Here is a 21,915-nt window from a genome sequence, read left to right as displayed (position 1 = left end):
CACCTCTTCAGCTACCAGTCCACGCTCTATATTTGGTCCGGACGGGGACTTGAAAAGGCAACCCTCTACCCAACCCAAGTCCCTATGGACTGAGCTACTGCCGCCTGGGGGATGTCAGAGTGAGGGGGCTGCCTTGGTCGGGTGCCACTGGGGGTTTGGGGGGGCTCGTTGCCTTGCTCAAGGGAACCTCGGCAAGAGGTTGAGGTCCCACCGAGATTTGAACTCAGATTGCTGGATTCAAAGTCCAGAGTGCTAACCATTACACCATGGGACCATGGTGTTTGTCAGTCTGTTAACGCTTAACTTTTTTTAAGGTATAATGTGCAGGATTTTTATGAAAAAACACGCAAAAAAAACCCCCAATGTAGACTCGTACAAAAGTAATATCTCTCAATCATCACTTATGAAGTTTGTGGCGGTGTATTTACCTGCAGAGACTCTGCCCTCTGCCTGTATTTTCTTATTTTCTCCTCATTTTGCTGTGTTCAGGATGTTCCTGGGCGCAGTACACAGGTGAGGTCAGGACTTCATAAAAAGTTAGCGACCAGATGCCAGACAGTGAGCAGAAGACATTCAAGAGGAAGCTACAAAAGTTGCGGACACAGCACCAATAAAGCGCAAATATAGCGAGCTGAATAAAGTGGCTGGCTTTCACTTTGCTGGCAATACTGCTAACAAACAGTAATCAAAAAATACTGCAGAGATTACCTTTAAAGTTAAGAGCCAGAGGTTGAGAAGGGGCTTGGGGGTGGGCGTGATGGGGGGAAAAATTCTGGTGTTCATTGTATTTTTACTTTGTCATGGAAAGTGCAATGAAGACATTTAAACTGAATAAATAAATAAAAATATTACAGCCTCACAGAGCCAGTAGCATGGCTGTAGACTTTAGAATTCATGTATCTATGTTAAAATACATCTATGATAGCTACTTTTTGAACCCGAAGGAGGCAAAAACAGTTAACCTGTCCATCTGTGTTCTGTCATTGGCCTTCAACTAAATCCCTCCCTCATTCATTCATCACTTCTAAGCTCCCTGTTCTCTAGAAATTAATATGTACATATAAAAAAACCCTGTCATTCCTGCTTTTTTATAGAGGGGTGGGGGAATGATGGAATAAGTTTGGCTGCTAGCAAATCCAGATTGATGTATGACGTTGCTAAATGTGATCACTACCTTGCCAACCTCTCCATCTGTCCAGGAGGCGGGGGTTGCCAGATTGGCTGAATAATTCCACCAGACCCAAACAGCTGTCAGCTCCCACGTTCCCATGACAACACCTGGATACAGTGGGTGGAGAAGTGAAGAAGCTGACATCACCATGACAAGATTAGAAGAATGGGGTTACAGTGCTCGTATAGTGATGATTTTTGATTAGTGTTGTTAATGTGTGAGTTAGAATATGAATTGTGTGACTCCCTTCCCTTGACGACACCGTTTGCTTCTCTGCAGCGTGCACTGTGAGATACAGGTACCCTACTGCTTTGACGTGAGAGTGCAGTGTCAGCCGCAAAATATTATTTTCTCGCTGACACTGCTCTGACTCACTTGTCTCATGCTAATTATCATATTATTATGGTTAGCGATTAGGTGTGAATCCACCAGGGGGCAGACAGAGGTCAGTATTAGTTATACATTCAGCATCTAATGTCCTCCTCTGAATAATCTGAGCAAAGCATCAACTGGTCAGAGCTCATCTGAAAACACACGGAGAGGTCCGGCACACTGATGCCATCTGCTGTCTGTTCCCCCAAAACTGGATTTTAATTAGTTATGACCAGAAAGTGCTGTTAAGTTTCAGAGAGTTGTGAATATTCATACTGATTAACAGTGTTGCTTGTCCACACTCTGTATGGGCAGTTATATATGTAACATGCTCTCAGATCTCAAAATGGTGTTAAAGGGACAGTTCAACCCAAAATCAAAAATACATATTTTTCATCTTACCCATAGTGCAGTTTTTCAGTCTATACTGTTTTGGTGTGATTTGCCGAGTGTTGGAGATATCGATCGTAAAGATGTCTGCCTTCTCTTGAATATAATGGAACTAAATGGCACTCAGCTTGTGGTGCTCAGAGCGGCAAAAACTTATATTTGAAAAAAATCAACAGCAATGCCTCTTTCTAGAAGTCATGACAAGATAATTCACAGACCTTGTTGCGAGCATTTTCATGTAGGAACTATTTTCTTTCTACCAAACTACACCCACCAAATATATCACTGCACAGAAGGAAGTGTGCATCTACTCACGGATGAGAGGCTCGTGCTTCTGACAGAACGAGATGTAGACATTAATGGCGTCATTCTTAACTTAGCTGTAATGTTAGCTAGCTCAGTTGTGCTAGAGGAGCTAGCAGTATGCACACTTCTCTCTGCATGGTGCAACCCAGTCTCACTCCAAAGATGTCAAAATCCGTCACTTGGGCAGTGTCAGACACTGATGAAAAAACCCATCCTTTAATGCTCTCATAGTTTAATGGTGATGGTGGATGGGTCCAACAAACATCGACTTTCACCTGGGAGAGCGGTGTTTGTCTCCCGTAAGATTATAAAACCAAATCCTGTTTATTTCCCTAAACCTAGCCACATGCTTTTGTTGCGTAAACCTAATCACGCGCGTTAGATGTTGGAGGGGAAAAAAAACATCAATTTACATTATTTTAATGAGGTAGTGTGAAAACGGGAGTGTGTTTTTTAAAGAAGACAATCATGTAACAGGCAGAACTTGACACGGCATCCCAGAACGTCAACAACCAACGCATCAAGGGTACCGTTCATGTCGTATCTGGACATAGAGGGTACATGACCAAATGTGGATATGTGATGAGGTGAGAATGTGTTACATGGTGATATGTGTAGTTCATTAGAAAGACAGTAGTTCCTACATGAACCTGCTCACAACAAGGTCTGTGGATTATCTTGAGTAACCGGGTCATGATTTCTGGAAAGAGACATTGCTGCTGAGATTTTCCTATGTATTTTTTTGACGCTTTGAGCACCACAAGCCGAGTACCATCAAGTTCCACTATACTGGAGAGAAGGCAGACATCACTACAACACTGCAATGCCTCCAACACTGCACTCACAGCACTACAGGTAAGAGGCAAAAAAGTGATTTGTATCTGCTCCAAACTTTAATGGGTTCTTCCTTGGCCCGTGTTACACCCTTCCACCAAGTTTCATGAAAATCAGGCCAGTAGTTTTTCTGTAATCCTGCTGACAAACAAACAAACCAAACTGAAAACATAACCTCCTTGGCCGAGGTAATAAGCAATACTTTGCAATTCACTGCAAGTGTTGGTCAAACCTCTCTCAGTAAGCATGGCATACATATGGATACATTCTGAAAACCATATAATCGTTTGGCGGCAGAGAGGGCATGTGAGATAGAGGCTATTAAACTGGAATATAAGTGGTTTGGCATGTGGACGGAGGGAGGGGCGAAGACGAAATGGGGAGAAGAGGAAAAAGTGGAAGAGGAGGAAGAGGAGGAGGGTTAGGAGAGGAGAACCAGCTGGGGCTGTACCTTGAGTCAGGATACAGCTGCAAGCACAGTGGTGTGTATGGAGGCTTAGGCCAGGCCAGGCCTAAACATGGAGCAGTTTCACGCCTCAGCTGCAGAGAAGTCAACTGGGAAGCAGGGGGCTAATAAAGAGACTGGGAGCAGATGATTTTCTGCTTTTGCAGAGCCCCAACACAAGTCTGTTTTAAAGGTGTTGGACTCCATCTGTATGTACTGTACGAATCTGTGGATATGTCTGAGCTTATACTTTTCTTCTTTTTTTTTTTTAAAGCAACATATGGTAAAAGACAAGGGCCTGATCCTGACCATGACAACAGAAAACAGATGGCTCTCTGTCATCCAGCAGCACTGCACAAACAGGTACGACTCTCCCAACCTGAGATGTCCAATAAAACCAGACAGCCTTTGGCAAACATTGCTTGTTGTGACCGTTTTGAGATTATCTGAGGAAATGCAGGTCATATTAAATAGATTTTACATTGCACAAGTGATTATTATACTGTCTGATTTTGCAGACATTCTGGCTCAGTTCACTTGTCAGACTTTGAGGTGCTATCTTCCTCCACTAGGGGGCAAACTCTCTCCAATATTTGCATGTAGGCCCGTGGAGTCATGAATACAGTGAGCTGCAGTTATTCAAACCACAGATCTGTCTTGTAAGTATGACAGAAGTGGCATAATTGTTTGGCTCAAGTATTCAAGTTTGAGCCTGGCCTGCAGTTTGAGTCTGTTGTTCAAACAAGGCTTTAAAGCACAGCGACTCCTTTTTTTCTTCAAAGGCATGCATGCCTTTCCCTTCACCTCGGAAATTAATTTCCCACCCTGATATACAAACTTGGCCGTTTCATCCCCTTTTCAGTGATTTTTTTTTCTTGCCCGAGGCAGGAAACGAACACAGGAGGTTTTGTGCTGTGCTGTGGTGGGGGTTAAGACCCCCCACCCCTCCCAGCGACTCAACTTCATGTTGGGAGATGAGACGGGAAACAGGTGTCACCCATGACCTTCAGTGCTCAAACACTACAGGCCTCACAATCAGGGACGCTGCAAGGGGTGACGGAGCGCGGGGGGGGGGGGGGGGGGGGGGGGGGGGGCTGGGGGGTCTCCTCACAAGCTACTTTACCATTTCTCCTCTCACTGACAAACATTAGGTAACTCCACACTCCCACGTTTGTCATCGAAGATTATTCCCATCAGAGTCCACGTGCATACAGGATTGTGTGTTTAACATCAATACTGCATTGCACAGTTACACTGCGTTTCTCTTGTGTTCACCCCGATCTCACCTCAACTCAGAAAGATGACCCCTCAGACAAAGACAGGAACACAAAGTAATAACCTCTAAATCCCAAAGACTGGCTTATGTGAAGCCGGAGACGATTGGGAAGTCTGCTGTTGAGAGGGATAGATGTGGGAGCTGGCGGTTTCTGTGTCCTCAGCGTGTCTGTCAGCGCTGCTCCTATCGCCCACTCTGTTTTCCTCATAAGAAAAAGATTAATTCTGCAGATTATCAAGCTTCAATAAAGTACTTACTGTTAACCAGTATTTGGAAGAAGCTGATGCCTTGTCCAGGCGCGCACGATGGGCGGTCAAATAGAGGTAAAGGACACAGTAGACACATATACACCTTTCATAAATCTAAATAGTGTGCTTTACTCCACCTGTGGACACAACAACATGAAGTGTCTTAGATTTAGGAGGGTGAAAAGGCAGAAAAACTTTATGTGTAAAGCCATGAAACAAATAAACTGATCACCAGACCAAAGACGGTATATATCCGAATATCAAGGTGAGCAAGAAACAGCTGCAAGGGTCACCATGTGGGGTCATGGCACAATAAGACCTGTATATTTCACAGTGCAGTCATGAAATTTACAGTTTGTCAAGTTTTGCTGCATTTTCAGAATCTCTGAAGATAAGAAAACCATATGCAAAATACAGAATATATCACTAAGGAAAGGTAAATATACAAAGGAAAATTATTGCACCTCTATCTGGGCAGGTATTATTGCCCATGTTGATCGTAAAATTTCAAACCTATTTAAGTATCACACTGATGGAACAGCTATAGGGAGCAGTTTGGGGTTTAGTAGCTTACTCAAGGATACCAGAGGAGCCGGGGATTGAACCGCTGATGTTCTGATTAGTGGACAACCTGCTCTGAGTCACAGCCGCCCAGTGGATAAAGACAAATAACAGAAGAGCTAGAACAGTGTGGTAAGTTCAGAAAAGTAAACCTAGAAAGTCTCATAGTCTTATATTGATATAATATCGATGTATTGTCCAGCCCTACTAAATAGAAATGCAAAATTGAACGTTCCTTTAGGACAAGGGTGCCCAAACTTTTTCCCTTGGAGGGCAAAAACTGAAATGTAATGGTGGGCCAAATGGTGGATCCCAAGTTCCCTTGACTGAAATGCCTTTTGCACATGTGCCACTGTCTCTTTGTCTCCATTTTTTCCTTACCTCACTCATATCTGAGGAGCATTTTTACCTCACAGAAGCAAACAGTAATATATATTGAATTTTTATTTTATTTCATTTTATTTTTATTTATTGATTTATTTTTTCACAAGAAACATCTTAAACATCTGGTGGGTCAAATCAAAGCTCATGCCGGGCCAACTCTGGCCTGCAGGCCCCACTGTGGGAAACCCTGCTCAAGGGCTGTTGCAGGATTGTTAATAACATAGTACAAATTATGATAAGCAAGTAACAATCTGACAAACAGCCTTAAAAGGAATATTAGTGTCATTTCTGATGAGGGACAAGTCTCCACATGACTTGTCCTCGTGCTGAAAAAGTAAGCCACCTCACATTATCCTAGATGATCCTCAGTAAGTCACCCAGTTATTCTTTGACACATAAACAAACCCTCCTTAAAAGCATTTTTTTCTTGATTCCAGTTCCACTTAGCCTGTATTTCACGTGAACAGCTGTATGTCATGGCTTTATGGCCATTATCTCACCACAGACATGACCATAGAAATCCCTAACCATTTGTCTATAGAAGGGCGCCTGTTTATGGACTAATGGTTATCCTGGTTGTGTGTCTATGGCATGAGCCTGACAGCCAACTGTTTGACACTGAGGCCACAGAGACAGATGGCAACCAAATGCCTTTTATTGCCTGCCTTTACCACTTGTGTGTCCCGATCACATCAGTCATGAACACTGCAGGGACTACATGACAAGAAGCTCTCTCTCGCTTTCTCTCAATCTACAAAGCTCCCCGGGCCGTCAGCCTATCAGATCAAAACCAATGCTGTGATACAATCAGTGATTTATGCCTTTCATATTTAAACCTGCTGCATTTTGCGTGCACCATGTCTTCTGTATTCATGTGTGTGTGTATATCTGCGTGCACATATGCTGTGTGTGTACATATGGTAAATGTTTGTGTGAATGTGTGTGTTTGTGCTTTAGAGTGTCATATTGCCACGCTATGTGCTGACACAGCGCCTAGAGCTACAAGTCGCACCTGGTGTGTGAGAGCAGTTCACCAGCTGCTGATGCTTGAGTGTCAGATGCGCGCGCACACACACACACACACACACACACACACACACACACACACACACTCACACACACACACATTCATTCTGTATTGACACAACCGTGTGTTTGTTCGTTCCATTCCTTACACATGTGCGCATGCACACATACGCCCTCGCATTCACACATGCTCCTTCGTGTCACGTCACGCATGGCATATAATGCATGAATGCAAATTTCTACGTTCACAAGTGCAACAAAGAACGAGACACACTGCAATAACATATTGAATGCAGTTCTTCCTGAGACAAAATGAACCAATCAATCAATGCACTATGTGACATCCTTCTGCAGACTAAAACACATTTAATGCATTTTAAAAATGATCTATACATTTTTTTATTCAAGGAGAAATTCACTCATTGAAAAATGAGTGTATATAAATACAATACTTGTCTTACTTGCCTTAGTACCCACACTTTAAAATAAAACTGAAACACTTAAAATATAATCACCTTTAAATTAATAGTTTGACAATTTGGGAAATATAATGATATCATAATGACATTATTGTTATTGTATTTATTATTGACTTCCTTGCTTATACCATTACACCCTTCGCTCCCTCCACTTAGCCCTTATCCCTCCGTTTTGCACATTCACGTCAAGGAGTAAGGTGTCTCAATTCTTGTTGGGATGGAGGGTTAGGGCGAAGTGTTAGGGTTGCATGGCCCTCCAAACTTAAGTTTATAAGAGGCACCCTTAAAACAAAAGTGTTATGAGAATTCATCAGCAAGATGGCTGCACAAACACCAAAAGACACCCACAAATGTGTTTTCTTTGTGAATAAAGGATTAAACATTATGATATCCTAGATTAATGTAATTTCCATGTATTAAGGTCCTTTTCTTTACAGCAAATATGACCAAAAAAAATGCAGTATGTCAATGTTTCACCAGCTAGCTAGCTAATGTTAAACTGCTATTTTTGATTTGTGCATAACAGCCCCACATTTTCACATATTTTCATGTCGCATTCCCCCATTTGATGCCATATTACAGCTCGTTCTCATTCCGAAGGTGTCAAATAACACTGCTTGGTCATTGATTTCCATGTCAGACACAGACTAAAAAAAGGGATATTTCATGGCAGTATGATATGCTGTTGGGTGGCATCTTTTAATGACACCACCCTGACAGTATCAGTTTTAAAACACCATCAGACGTCCATGTTATACTGTAAGGGCCTGGAAAGTCACTAGGGTTGCTGGGAGGTGTGGTGGATGGGTCCAAGAATACCACGGACAAACCATGATGTTTTTTCTAAACTTAACCATGTGTGTTTGTTGCACAATGAAATAAATGTGAATACGAGGTGTTTTACAAACGCTGTATGTTGAGTTTGAAAAAAAAAACTGTATGCATCTAACGAGCAGAAACTGTACATTTTCTGTGAAAACTGAAGAGTATTTTAAAAAGTGAGACTGCATGTAACAGACATAAACTGACACAGCCTGCCAGAACGTCAACAATAGACACACTCAGGATACCTTGCGTGTAATATGTAGACGTAAAAGTCCAGACCAAGTGGTGATATGTGATGAGCTGGGAGTGAGAATGTATTGGAGCCTGAAATTTAAGCGAAGTCCAGTAGTGAAGTTGTTGCACTTGTTACAGCTCCTCTTTTATCAGTGCAGGCTGGCAGCGTAGGAGCACAGGTTGCTAACATTAGCCTACAGAGCACGGCTGGTTGGCTGGTAATGAAGCAGCTTTATTTTTTTTTTCAATTACTTGGTTTATCGCTTGATAACGTGAAACTTAAGTTGGGAACTAACTGTCACAGACAATCGCAAAAGGCTCCCAGTAGCCCATGTAAGACAAATCACAGTGAAGAAGATGCCATATTTGCAATGTCTGCAAACACTTATCATGTCTGCTTATGTAAACGCCAGCATACCTATGACATATCAGGGTCTTTAAAGGCTGTCCCTTGTCATAGGAAAAGTCTTCAACCGCTACACTTTGTAACTCTGTTCAGAGGGGCAAGGTGGTAATTAAAAACAAGGGGTAGGGGTAAACAGGATGAGAAGATTTATGCTGATCTTCTCATCTAACTCTTGGCAAGTAAGCAAGTAAGTGTATTTCCTAAAAAACTCTGTCTAACCAGTATAAAATGTGATTTTATGTTAAATTCCCTTGTAGCATCAATTTTATTAAAGTGATAATACACAAGGCAAAACGCCTTCCCATTTGGGAGGCATCCTAACCTGATCTTTATTTAAAAAGGTGTGTTTATTTGGTGTAATGTGCTCTGTGGACTAATCCCTTCTCAGAGAATTTACAGTACCTGTTGACTGCAAAAAATGTATTGAGGTTGTAAACGATTAATAGACCCAGTGTGGAATTATTTCATTCTCCGACTCAGTAAACAGAAGGTAGGTACACTTTAACAGTGCCTTTGACATTGTGAATTATCCACAGCTCAGCCCTCGTAATTCTTAACTTGGTCATGTTCCTCTGGCTGTTTACTTTGTCCCAGCCTAGAGCCAAGCCACAAGTGTTGAGGTTTGTACCCGTGCACACAGCTCTCCACTGATAGCACGTCAAGGGGACTTCACACATTGTCCTGACTGCTTCAAACAAGACACGTAAGATCAAAGACTGTCTAGACTCATAACCACCGCGGGGCCGTGTTGTGTGTCAGAGTACAGCGTGGAGTCGTCTGACATTTTGTCGAGATAAAACAGGCACGTCACGATCTTGAATCAAACAGCAATTTGCCAAAAGTGTGTGGCTGAGGCTGGAGATAAGGAATCAAAGTTGAGCTGGCACCAGTTGAGCCACCGTTGGGGCTCGAAAGGTGACGCTAGCAGAGCTACTATCACTTTCTTCCAATACAGGCTAATCTAATCAGTTATATTACAGTAAAGACAGACTGGAGGTGAAGCAGTATAGACGCCAGAGGCCCAACACTCCAGAGATTAAACTCACAACAGACGAGACTGGAGACAGTCTATGGTAAGGACTTAAGCGTGAAAGCACTTTCACTGCACATACATGAGAGATAACAGCTATTTGCGGAAGATCTACTTGTGTTTTCTGTATTTTACAGCTTAATGTAATTGCTTACACAGCCTTGTTTTCTAACTGAAAAGGTGCCTCTTTTCTAACAACTGCATAAAATGCTTAAACACCAGGCCTGTTTTTCTCCAAAGGAATTTCCTCCATGCTCGGCTCTTGTTGACACATATTTGTTTGTGGTGGGGCAGGGAGGAGAGAGGAGGGCGAGGTGAGAGGCAAGGAAACCATCATACCCCCTTCTGAGATGGACAAGCCCCTATTATCCCCTCATCTACCCCCCCTTCTCCTTCTCTGAGTGGGGGCTCATAATTGGACCTTTGTGCTGTGTGTGAATTCTTCGCCTGCACACACTTTCCCAGACTGTGTCCGGCCACCAAACAGATGGGGTCTGTATGCAGAGGACACACACACACTGCCCACAAACATCCACACACACACACACACACACAGTGCGTCGGTCCACGGGACATGTCACACACTCATGCCAGAGCCTTCTCATGCCCATTAATAAAAAAAAGCAGCACAATAACAAGAGAAGGAGCTTGAGGAGTCCTCGGCCCCTGCAAAGGAGGCCTTGCACCCCAGAATCCCCGGGTCTGAGCGCACAGAACATTCAATAATGTTTTTGTAACTGGGACGTTTGAAGTCATTGAGGGAGAATGCATCATTTTGGGGAAAAGGGGGCGAGAGAAAGGCAATGGCCAAAGGTCTATTGTTTGGCCTTTCCTTGCCTTTGTTCACATTATTGAACACTTTGTTAAGTAGCATGGCTTAGAAGAAAGCAACATATTGCCAAGGCAACCAGAGCCAGTAATTGTCTGTTAGTACTTTAGAGCTTGCAGCTGCACAGGCTCTTCTTTGCCTGTTTTGGCCATTGGTAATAATGGTAAGGAGAGGGAGTTAAGGGCAGGGGGTGGTGTGTGTGTGTGTGTGTGTGTGTGTGTGTGGTGATGAGGGCCTCCCACTTTTTCCATCTTTCACAACTATCAAGCTTTCCCCTCCTTTTTGCCCTCTTCTTTCTCCCTACTCTCTCATTTCTTCAGGTTGTTACTGCCACTCACTCACTTTCCCACCTCATGGCCGACTTTGTCAGCAGCTCTGTCACATGCCCTCTTTACTCTTTTCACTCATTCTGTCACTCACTCCCCTTGTGTTTCACTCGCCTCCCCTCTCCCTCTCTCTTTCTGTCAGGTACGTCCGCATGTGACGAGATAACCATGAGCTGTACAAACGATTTGCTCCATAAGTCAGCCGCTTGTTAGGCTGTCGGATCTGCTTCGTTTGGACACTCCTATCCATCAGCAAACAAGCTCCGCGATCCATATCTCCTGGGCTACGCTGTGCCTATTTTGTGTCAGGGCAGTGGCAGGAAAACACCACCTTTTCATAGTAAATGCCTGTATTGTGATCGTTAAAGACAAGAGAGTATGATTTATGTCCCAAGACAGATATCAGATGGCAGTAAATTGTTGATTTGTATGAAACAGACAGAGACAGATTATAGAGCAGAGCTAAGGAGAGGGTGTGTGTTTGAATGCACATCTTCATGGGTGTCTGTGTTAACCTGTCCGTCTGCCTCCTCACATCTTACAACAAAGAGGAACCAGCCTCCAACGCCTCGCAAAAAACATGCCCACTTCCCGCCATTTAAGAGCAGGACAAATTGGAACAGAGAACTTTCACAATTCAAAGCAAACAACGTGATGGATTCTGGCAGGGATTTCCTCCAAATCAATAGTCATGCTTTTTCAGATTGGAATGTAGCTGGAACATCTGCTGCCTGAGGTCCGACTAACAGGTGCTGCAGAGCGGCACAGTGTCGTGAGAACACAGGGCCCGCTGGGAGCGGGGCAAGGCCAGGTGCTCCAGAGCCGTGTTCATCTGCGGGGGGAATCCGCTTTATTAAACCAAGCAGAACTGTAAACTTGATCCAGGACAGAGCAGAGTTTAACACAGGGCCAGCTCGCCCACGCAGGCCAGCATTGCCTCACAAGGCTCTGCACGGATAGGAGACGAGTTACTTGCCAAGCCTCTTCCTTCCTTCATATCCCTGTCTGTCACAACAACCGCTGTTGATGCATAGCAAGCAAAAAGAAGATGTCTAATTTACAGTTTTTGTAGGAAACATGCAGAGGAAAAATACTGAAATATTTGCAGGGAAATAGTTTTGTCTGGCTACATCGTCTGCATACTAGGGGGAACTTTACAGAGGGAAAACTATTCAGGGAAAAAAAATAACTGAAACGATACTTCACCCAGAAATGTTTGTTTTACCCATTTTGGCGGTATTGACATAGCTGTTCCTTCGTTCCGGCCTGTCCTGTCCTTTCACAAACACACCCAGCCAACCTTGTCGCTGCAAGCCTTCACCACGGCAACAAGCCCAGAGGAATTGATGATTTTCAACACTTCACCCTCACTGAGTGTGTAGATAGCTGACAATGAGGATTGCAAGGTGTGTCAACGTCAAAGGAAAGACTGTTACACACAAAAAAAGATTAAAAACAGCCTTATCATGGAGTTTTCATGGATCAGATGAAATTTTCTCCAAAAGTAGTGATTTTCACGCAACCCTGACAACTGCTTGTTCCTCCAGAACTCAGTATTTAGACATGCTGTGCAAATCCTTTTTGTTAATTTGGATTTTGGTGCCAGAAATGTGGTGTGATATTTCACTGAGAGGGGAGAATTGTAAAGTCCAGCTGTTGGGTTTGACAGCTTTAGGGCACAGCTGGTCTTGGTCTGTTCATGTGTGTGTGGGTGTGTGGGTGGGTGTGTGACTGAAATGCACATGCAGTTGTGCATTACTTATCCAGTGGCTCATATTTGTTAAAACCATTCACTTTAATTTGTTAAACTGCTAACAGCTAGTGTAATGAAGTATGATATTCACCAATTAATTATGCCGTATGTGCAAGATTGAGACATGCCGGAAGGAGCCGTGACGAGGTGTGAAATATTAGTGAGATGAAGATATAGAATCACTGAACATGTAATTATGAATATTTGATTTACCCGGTAAGATTTGGAAGATTGATTCGATCTTTTCTAACCATGTTTGTCATCGACCCTTCCTCCCGTGGCTCCGACCTATGGGACTCCAGTGGATGGATGGAGGGAAGGAGGAAGGAAAAGTGAGGGAAGGACTCCTGTCCCCCGGGTGTGGTGGGGAGTTAGATGAGCCTCGGCTGTAACCCCACAGGGATCAAAGGCAGCACAGTCAGACCCAAACACCGTCCTCTCCTCTCTGCCCGTCTCCTCTTCTCTCCCCTCTCCTCTCCCCCATTGTTCTCGCCTCTCCTTCTTATCTGATCGGGCATCCACTCACTCCTATTTGCAATTCTAATGAAAATCAGACACCTGCCCTGCCAACCTTCGCCCCTCTCTGCAGATCCCTGCCACAACAACAAGGAGAAAAAGACACAGAAGAAAAGAGGCACACAGAAAAGCAAGTGAGGGGAAGAGAGTGGGAGAGAGCCCCTATCAGAAGAAGGATATTATGTTACTGCTGGCCTGGTAGATTGGATTGTCAGATGGCCCGACGAGGGGAGAAAAAAAAATGGTCTCTTTCATTCTGGGTTGCTACGACAGAAGTCTTCTCACACAATGAAAGAATCACGATATGATGTTGGCTGGACTAGTCGAGGGACCTAATCACCCCCATGGGAAGTCTAACATCAGGATGATCCTGGCCTCCGTCATCTCCTTGCATGATGGGTAAAGAGATGGGAGCTTCCACGATGGTGATGTTATGAAATCAATAAGGGTTGCAAAGCCATCAGCACTGATATGCATCGACAAATCAAAAAGGAGCTTGTTCTTCAGTTTGGCCCAGCCTTCAGATATCACCTCCAGAGTGTCATTTCAGTTGTGTCCCCTTAAAGCTTTATTTATGAGCTGGTATCAGTCAGGGTGAATGCATACCATATAATGTTACAGAACATGTAATAGTAGTTAAAGACAGTGTTCGCTCTGAACAAGAGTTTACTGTGTATTCTCCCTCATTCCCTTACCTCATCTATCACGGCACACAATCTGCACCTCTCACTGGCCCTCACTTGCTGATAGCCAAAGGTTGAGAGTATCAGCGGCCCTAAATGGGGCCTTTAACAGCCAGCAGACTAAAGAGAGGAAAAGAAGCAGGTGGGGAAGGAGGGAGGTCAGTACGATGCTATCAGTCCATTACAGACCCCCGAGGACAAAAGCAGCTTCTCTCCCTTTCAGTCTGGCCTAGTTGTGGCCAATGTAAGGGCCACTACACTCCACATATGGGTACCCACACAAAGAGGCCTTGATACAGGTGTCAAGAGGTGCCAGTCATTTTGACTGGTCTGTGTGCTGAGTTCAACCCTTGTTTTAGGTTACTTTTTACTAAGGGACAAAGCAACAGAGGCCCCCAAAGGCTAGGCCTTCTACTACCTTGGCCATTCAAAAGAAAGACCATTTTGAAGTAGACCACCCTACATGTGAGGTGGATGGTGTACTGGAATTTAGATATTGTTTGGATTCAGATCTTGTGACATTCAACATCATAGGTAAATGCCACAACCTTTAATTATATTCCAGCCTTGACTATAACTAGCCTCTTAGTTTTACATCCATACTGATATGTTTCCATTTTAAAATGATGTTGTGAAGTGCAAATGACCGCCATACACACAAGCATTTTAAGGTAAAGGTAAAGGTTAAGTTCCACTGATTGTCACACACCTGAATGTGTGAAATTTGTTCTCCGCATTTGACCCATCCCCTGAGGGAGCGGTGAGCAGCAGTGGTGCCGCGCTCGGGAATCATTTTGTACCATTGAGGAAATGATCTCCGACTATACTAAAATGGTGGAAAACACATATCACATGACTATTCATGTACACTGGGCATGCGTGTGCAGATTGTTCACTCTGCGGTTGGTTGTTTGGTTCCAGAACATATCACAAAGGAAGAACAGCAGTAGCGAAAAGACCAGACATTCCTTTGCCGGGACCGTCGATAAGGTGGAACCTGTCCTGAAAGTAATACAAGTATCAGGCAGTTAAGGCAACCTGGTCTCACTCCCAACTCATTAAATACTAGTGCTTCGTCAGTGGCCCTCAGTGTCAGATACTGATGCACAGAGGTACCCTGTAGCAGCAGGATGAGACGCATTGGGTGACCAATTTTTTTAATGGTCTGGGCAAGTATCCAAGTTCAGTCAGGACCACTTTAGTCAAAGAAAACTTAATTTCAATTTGCAGTATTATATTTGGTGGTACAGCTCTGTTCTGGGGCCTCTCTGCCTTTCCCCGGGCCTACGCAGAATGCCACTTCCATGCATCTATGTGGAAAGCCTCAAGCGGATAGAGCACACCTCTCTGCCCTTCCATGCGCCTACATGGAGAGCCTAATGCCTGATTTATGGTCCTGCGTTGAATCAACGACATCGCTACATCATAGGGTACGGGGCTACGCAGAAGGCTCACCGTAGCCCCCGGCGTAGCCTGACGTGCACCGCCCCAAAAATGTAACTACACGTTGAGGCGACGCAGACCCAGCGCTGTGATTGGTTTGCTTGGTAGCAACGCATTTCCGGTTTCATATTTCCAGATTGCGCCATCCCCGCCATCTTTAAACATCTTCTGCTGCGATGTAGATGTTGCAGTATTAAGGCTCATTATATATATGCCATTACGCTCAACGTTCAATACGGATACGGATACGGATACGGACGGAGCCGTCTGTCCATGCTCTGCGTTCATTTCTCTGTGACCGGAAAAGCTGGAAGCTAAACAAAGAATCAACTAGAGACGACAACAACCACTCAGGAAAGGAACGCAGCCTCCTACCGCTCTGGCGGTGAATTGCACCGCGATGAAACGGAGTGACGGAGACGTTCGAAGGGTTCACAACAGCGTCACGGAAACAACGTAGCGACGTCGTTGAGTCAACGCAGGACCATAAATCAGGCTTAAGGCAGGGAGAGCAGCAGCAAAGAGCCCACCTGGGAACAGAACAGAGCTAGCATCAATGCCAAACAGAACAAACTCTAGACTTAGACACAGGACACTCCTGTTCATTTGCCCTTGCCCTTAATGGCCTCTTCGTTTGCGAGGACAATGAGGGTGTGCAATTTCTTGTCTCCCCAGTTGCTCATCTTTACAGTGTCTTTCAGGTTTCAGGACTAGCTGCTCATTCCTGCTATCAGCTGTTTCCTGTTAGTCCACCGCCAGTGCACGTGTGGCGTCATCAACAGCTCCTCCCACAAGTCATCAACAGCCCCTCCCGTGGCGGAAGGGCCCTTGTTCCCTTTAAACCAAACAGGTTCCACTAATATGTTTACCCCTACGCGGCAGAAAATTGGGCACCTCGGATCAACTCGCCAATCCAGCTCTGTGTGTCCAAACGCTCGCAGCTTGCCTGCAAAACCACACATTTTTGTTGCCTGAACTTAAACCTAATGACAAAGTTTTTCACTACATTCTAAATTTGTTTTAAAAGGCTGTATGAATTTAAAGTGCAGAAACTGCACAAGGAGCAAAATTTCGTTTTGAAGACTTATCTCATATAAGAATTGACATGCCATCCCTGAAAGTCCAGAACTGATGCTGAAGGGTAGCTACAGCATCATAGTTTGACTACTGACCAAGCATTGATATTTGAAGAGTTGGGAGTAAGAATGTGTTGGTTTAGACAACAGAAAACATGGATTGGGAGTCGTTGCAAAAGAAAAAACAGCTACAGTGTGGATGTGTGCATCATTTGTTTTTATAACTCTCGCTTTCCACCAGTCTAGACTAAAACTTAATCCAAAGTATCAAAATAAAACAAGGTCAGCAGCAGTTTTAAAACATGGCATCTTAGGATTTGGAAAACACTGGAGTAGTGTGACATGAACGCAGCAAATGTTGTGTCTTAAAATGAAAATGCATTAGTGTGGATGTGGCCTGAATTTGTCCCCTTCCCAGTAATCCCAGTGCTACTTTGCTGGGACAGAGAGAAATGTTTTTGTGTGGGGGGGGCCTAGGGGGCAGCTAAGAAAAAACAACACACACCTGTTTCTCCCCTTTTAACGCCTTCCCAACTCCCTCCCCTTGGAGCAGCCACAGGGGCACGGAGAGTGGATTGTACCGGTGCTTAATCCAGACGGGCGAGGACAGTGGTATTGTCACCCATTTAGAGGGTGCTGGGGACACGTGGCTCACCCTTTAGCACGCTTGAGGGAGTATGGGTGAAGGCAGGCTGCGGGCCGCAGTGGCAGGTGCTGTGACGGATGTCCCATGGAGTGCCAAAGCAAATACAGGAAGGCGAGGTGGGGTCAGGGTGGGGCAGTCAGAAGGGTAAAGCGGGTATGGGGAGATTAGTGAGCCATGGCCCTGCCCTTTAGAGAGAGGAGAAGGGGAGGGAGTGCAGGGGAGGTGTGGGCAGTGAAAAAGAGAGGTGTCAGGACACAGGGTCACATTCTGCTGCATCATGGCTGTGTTCAAGCAAGGTGCCGAATGAATGACCTCAGAATGGAGTTCAGAATGAAATAATGCAGGACAGAAAATGAGAAATGTCCCAGTCAGCTTTCATTTCGCAGCCAAACAAGGAGGCAGCGTTTGAAGGGCAATCAACTCTTCATCCACTTGTAAGACAACTTTGAAGTCCAGCTCCAACTTGCAGCAGCGTCAGCAGCAGTGGGAGGAAGTATGAATCAGGTAGAGTTTCACTTGCCTCATGTCCTCTAATGGCCCACCCAATCACCAGGACATGAGCATTACACAGAACATGTGCACAGGAAGCCTGGAGGTATTGCTGTTACACAACAGAAACTGGATACGCCTTGTTCGCTAACCTTGGGTCCCTGTCCTGCCCTCAGCCCCCCCTTGTACCATTATGAGGGCGACGAAAGAAGGGCAGAGAGAATGTGTGAGCTTCAACCTATTCTGGACAGAACACTGGTGGGCAGCTCCACTGGCTGTGAGGATATATCTGTGGATGAAAGGAGGTGGTGGAGAGTTTGCATTGTTAGCCAAATGTCCCAGACACATCTGGAAAAGTCTTAAATGTAACCATGGCAATGTCATATAGTGGGGATAGGACGTTGGATTAAGGATGGGAGCACAAGCACTAGAGAAGCCAAAGGTTAGCCTGCAGGCTGTGGTTTTTATCAGGCTGATCGAGGGACATAAACAGCCTTTGTCTGTCTGATCTGGGCTTTTGAGAGTGAACTCAATGGGCCACAGCTGATCATAGAGCCTAAAATGGATGGAGGAAATAACCTAATCGCAAAGGTGCAAAATACAAAGCGTTCTCTACTGGTTGAGCACCATTGCAAAGGCAGTCATCACAGGGGGAATGAGAGTAGCAGTTGGCAATATAACTTCCTGTTGCCTTGACCTGACCATGAATCTCATGGAGCCTCCTAGTCCAGTAAAACTTTTTTTTTACATGCCTGCTGTCATTGAGAGGGGTGAGATTCCACAATCGCACATTTTCAATCTGTCTTCAAAAGCATTCATTGTGTTGTGCTCGTTTGTGCACAAAGTAACAGATATAACTGTTTAAAGAATGAAAAAGGAAAACTTGAGTGAGAAGTTTGGGGTTCTCCCACATTTTTACCAATTTTTAAAAAACATCTCCATAACTTTTCCATAACAATTTACTATGTTTCCATGATTTAGGATCAGTAGGACCTGATAAGTATAAAAAAACTGTCAACTTGTCAACGATAATTAGGTTCCAATGTCCTCAAACAAGACAATAATAAAGTCCCAATGTCTTCAAACTAGTATTTTCTCATTAACAATGTCTTAGCTTGTTACTGTTGCTTAAGTTGGCAAAGTTTGCATGGCATATCAAACTACAAATGCTTTTAATCATAAATAAACAAATTTCAACCATTAAATTTAATCAGGTTCTGGACCTTGTCCACTTTTGTTTCGGGGTCGGCTGCAGATTGGCTTGGCAGAGATGGCTACCATCTTGTTTTTACGCCAATTAGAGTATTGTGTAGTGTATTGTTTATTTACCACTAGATTGCACAAACAAAAGTGTCCACAAATGAGGACAACAGTTCTAAAGTAAGCAGAATGAAGTATAACATTGATTCATTCATTTTCCGTAACCACTTATCCTGTTGTGAGTCATGGGGGGCTGGAGCCTATCCCAGCTGACACTGGGCGAGAGGCAGGGTACACTCTGGAGAGGTTGCCAGACTATCACAGGGCTGACACATAGAGACAGACAACCATTCACACTCACATTCATACCTAAGGGCAATTTAGAATCACCAATTTAACCTAACCTGCATGTTTTGGACTGTGGGAGGAAGCAGGAGTACCCAGAGAAAACCCACACTGACTAGGGGGGGGACCTGCAAACTCCACACAGAAAGGTTCTTATACCCCCAGTATAAGGTCCAGTAAGCCCAGAATGTAACGTCCTCAAATGAGGACACAGGGTCTCAGGAAGATAAGGGTAGGCCTAGACATACAGCCATTATTAAACACACACTTCCCAAGCATTTGCGGCAAAGCAAACTGTTAGCACTTGCTAAATTTACTCACTTAGCGGGCACTTCTGCCACCAACTAGCTGAATATGCCAATAGACCAGACCAAACGTCACAAAACATCAAGGCCACGCCCCTTTTGCAGGAATAGAAAGTCGAAGATCATATAGATGTCAGTGCAATTCGATGTGTGTTTGGATTACACTTTTGACATGTCTGTATGCATCTATTTCTCGTTAAACAACAATTTGTTTTACAGACATGTCTAATAATTATTTTGCAACCTTGCCTGAACCTGAGCATTCATGATACCTCAACAGTTTATAGTAGATCGTTGATATGTCCTTTGTCTGTCCAAGTGGATTAGTGACCAAACACAATGGCCAGATATTACAGACATCCCAGTCATAACACCTGGGGATTCAATTCAAATATGAAAATACTAGGCTAAGTGTTGTCTGTGAATAACCAACATTTTATTAGCCAACAATTTGATCTACAGGGTGAGACTTATTTGAAGATGACAGCCTGATGCTCCTGCACAGTATGACTGTACTGCAGCAGCCTCCCACTCAAGCTAATGTTAGCGATCCATCAGCAGTAACTGTCACCACCATCGTTTAGTGACTTACCACACTGACATTGAATGTTCACGAATCTTATGAGCCTCAAATCTCAGTGTGAAAGTCTTGGTTAACCTGCTACAAAACAGCTTTTCGACAGTTTCTTGTGTATCTCTTAATGTGACAGCGCATTTCTTTCCCTGGGAAGGGGGCGTGGCCTTGACAATGATGTGATGATGGTCTGATTTATATGTCTCATGTGATAAGTTTCAACAGTCACGCAGTGCAGCAATAGATTTTACATTTTTAACACAAGGAACGTACTTCATGTAACACTGCACATTCTGTTAACATTCTGTTAATACCAAACAATTTCCAGGCCTGGGGCAACAGTTTTCCTAATTTCCTAATATTTCCAGTTTGTTTTTTTCATGACTGGGAACACTGGAAGTGTCTTGCTGCATGAAATGGTGGTGACTGTTTGATTGTGTAAGAACAGGGTTTCTGACACTGTTCGACAACCTGACAAGCATTTCGCTGAAGCAAACTGATGCCATTTCTAGCTTGTATAATTTTTCATTATGCATCCACAGCGTACTGTTCCAAAACCAGGGCAGAGATATCTGGTCAACCAAGCAGTACATGAGCGGTAAACATGAGCCGAGGAATGTCTGATAGAAGTTCAGAGGTCAGAGCGAAGCATGCCTTGGCAGGGACAGAGGGACATAGCCACCTGGTCATCTGGGTTAATTATAAATGTAGCAGGCCGCAAGGGGGGAAGATGAGCTGGACAGCTGTCTCTCCAGACACACATATAAACACACACACATTCAGGATCACAGCCCATATGCACGGTCCGCTCCGCTGAGCACCATATCCCAGGGGCCCGTCGTGGCTGAAAAGCCCTCCGCCGCAGCCAGGTGGAACTGGGGAAAAGTTCACCATCACAGCCGCCAAACTCTTTCGCTCTCTCTCTCTCTCTCTCTCTCTCTCTCTCTCTCACCGTCTCTGTTTCTCTCTTAGAGCCTCCCACGGAAATACAAGATGAAGTATGTTCCTTGGATTCGTCTACTGTAATTCTCTGGTATTCTCATGACTATCCTGATAGGAAATAGACCTTAGAGGGCCTTTGGAACAGAGAAATTACTGATTTATCAGGAGTTAGGCATTGTTGATTAGGTGATGAAATGAGCAGAATGGAGATCAATGCTAAAGGGAAGATATTTTTATTATTCATACCTTATGACTTTGAAAAATTCAATCTTTTGTCTCGAGGATAACTCCACGTGGCGTATGGAGAATTCGTTTGATGATATATTTGATGACAAGGCTGTACCTCCTTGTCCCCAGACCACAGTCACAGATAAACAAACACTGAAGATATTCATAAGAGGGCCTCCTCCATTCAAATAGCAATTTGTCACCGCCTCCCCTTAGCTGTGCCCATGGGGCTCTGCGCTAATAGGTTGTGCTGGGTTTAATTGTGAAATAAGTGTTTCTCCGTGCACAGGCAGGAATCCGAAACCCCATAGGTGCGACTGCGAGACACACAGCAGCACACACACAGCTTGATTGTGACACAATGAGAGTCGCACGGCAACCGAGAGAGGATGCAGAGGTTCTGCTCGAGACATCAGACACTGAAAAATTATCCTGTGGTCCCAGCTGATAGCAAGTTACATGAAATATGTCTTGGTTTCCTCTGCCAGATACAAGAGATCTAGAAAGCAGACAAACCAGTGTTGCGCTTTTGTGGAGGCATTGTCCAAAAAAGCGCTGACAGCACAGAAACAG

At 44.3% G+C, this 21,915-nt stretch overlaps 1 non-coding gene across 1 annotated transcript; it reads right to left on the bottom strand.

Annotated features, from left to right (window-relative positions):
- Positions 1 to 202: 202 nt before the first annotated feature.
- Positions 203 to 274, bottom strand: trnaq-uug (transfer RNA glutamine (anticodon UUG)). The gene has a single exon. It is a non-coding gene; the product is annotated as a tRNA-Gln (tRNA).
- Positions 275 to 21,915: the final 21,641 nt, after the last annotated feature.

The sequence above is a fragment of the Epinephelus lanceolatus genome, chromosome 1, assembly GCF_041903045.1.
Source record: "Epinephelus lanceolatus isolate andai-2023 chromosome 1, ASM4190304v1, whole genome shotgun sequence".
NCBI classification, from domain to species: Eukaryota; Metazoa; Chordata; class Actinopteri; order Perciformes; family Serranidae; genus Epinephelus; species Epinephelus lanceolatus.
Note: the sequence above shows the minus strand (reverse complement) of the source record. Positions and strands in the feature narration are given on the sequence as shown.